Consider the following 2,338-nt stretch of genomic DNA (forward strand, 5'->3'; position numbering starts at 1 on the left):
CACCTACTAATTTATGCACAGCATACCATGTAATCACCTCTATGGGGTTAGTGGTTTTCCGGTACAGTTTTGCTCTAAACCCTCACTTATATAGAGGGTTTAACAAATCAAACAAAACGTTCGTACTAAGATCTGAACAGCGTTTCGACTAATGTGTGGATATTGTTGCTTAGATCTAGTAGCCCGTTAAGTAAACGGCTAAGGCTGATTTGAATAGCATTGTTATATGGAGTAATTACTTCAAGGCATGGCAGCGTGCCAATATAAAGGAAAACCTTGGGGGTACAATCCTAAACAACATGCAAATCGCTGAAGTCGAAATGTAAAGACTCGTATGTAAAATCTCGTCAGGAATCATCATGAACTAGATACACATGTCATCTCATAGAATTTTTTTCGCGGCACACGTAATGCATGAAAATGTTAAAACAACACGCAGAAAAAGTTTCAAGGGACAAGGAGAAGAACATAAGTCTAATTCTGCGCGTTTTCTGTCAGGAAATAATCTTTAAAACTAATTTATTTTGTAGAACATTATATATTAAATAAATTGTGCGTAAATTGTGACCGCGTTTTAATGTAGTCACATCGTTTCTTTATTATTCTTTTTTAGTCATGTTTTCTTATGCCTATATAGGCCTACATCTGGTGTGCGTACATAGATGTATGCGCAGTTGCGTGCGTTAGAGCAATAATTGCGCGTACATGTCAGTTGTGTTTGTGCGCCCTTGTGTGTGTTTGTCTATATTTATGTGTGTGCTTATATATGTGCAATTTGACAATTGAAATCTATGGGACGTTAATCCACTATTCTATTGGCAAGCAGGTTTTGAATTCAAAAGCATATATAATTGATGGCTCGCTCTTTCTCTAGGGCTAGATGTCAGTATGTTGCGTTAATTACGGTGCATAGATGCACGCACAGTTGTCTGGTTTATGCACGGCTGTAAACTTCAACAACAACACCGCGTAAACCGTAAGCACACTGGATTAGGTTCATTGCCACATCGTGCCGCTTCTCTCTCTTCCTCTCTCTCTCTCCGCAATACACCTCTCTTACAACAAAGAGCCCTCTGTCTCAGACCGAGGATAGGATTTACTACATTCTTGATCCATTTTCCTATATATTCGCATCGTTTCCGCTCATTAGTGAATCTTCTCGAGTAGACGAAGCACAGGGTTCATGCACCACATAGACAGGAATTCCATCGTGACCTTCTATGTATAGATGCCACCCGGTAGGCCTACATGAAACAGGGCAATCTGTGTGATACGACGCGTACATGCGCGTCCAGCTTATGTTGGCCAATTTGGCGCGGAGTTGCGTCTGATTATGATTGTGGATCAGGCCATACATCAGCGGCATATACGGTGCATATACTGCGCCAAGCATTCGAATTAGTCCGTCATTACCTCTTATAACTACGTCCTCACCGAAATCTATATATCACGCTAGTTATAATCTAAGTATGGTTTACGAAACGTCGATCTATGATCAAGTGCTATTTATCTGTCTGACGTCATAAATCGTTCGCGCTTGCACGAATGCTTGCAAGCTCTCATGATTGTATTCTTGCACGCGGGTACGCACGCACTCACTCACTCACTCAATCACTCGTGCACACGCGGACTTCGCCAACCCGATATTGGATTGCAAGTTTTTCAATAGTTAAAATATGCATCTTGTACGAATAATTTTGACGTACTATCTTACCAATTATGAAATGGCGCAAAGTTATTGCAAAGGGCTAGCGTCACCATACGCTGACACCATAAATAAACAATAGTTTCCAACTATAAGCAGCCAGATAATAAGATAAAATAACTATAAGAGCTAGCATTTATTCGCGTCCAAACGAATCTATCCATTATTTAGTACGTATGTGTTGACGTGGGCCCACCACGTTGTAATTTTAATGCAACCAACAGTATTGATTAGGCCAACATTCATATAACGTTAGGCATGGCCAATGCCTACATAACTTGTATATATGACTTGTATATAACTGTTATATAATCCCCGCTTTTTATACAAGACGAAAGGCAAAAAAATACGCGAAAACGGACGCACGCACACACGCTTGCTCATATATAGGTACACATCCATATTCGTATGTACAAACGAAAACTACACACACACACACACACACACACACACACACACACACTCACACACACACACACACACACACACACACACACACACACACACACACACACACGAGACGACGAGAGAGAGACGCGACGAGAAGAGAAGAAGAAGAGAGAGACGAGAGAGAGAGAGAGAGAGAGAGAGAGAGAGAGAGAGAGAGACGAGAGAGAAGAGAGACGAGAGAGA

The sequence above is a fragment of the Priapulus caudatus genome, unplaced genomic scaffold, assembly GCF_000485595.1.
Source record: "Priapulus caudatus unplaced genomic scaffold, Priapulus_caudatus-5.0.1 Scaffold86, whole genome shotgun sequence".
NCBI lineage: Eukaryota > Metazoa > Priapulida > Priapulimorpha > Priapulimorphida > Priapulidae > Priapulus > Priapulus caudatus.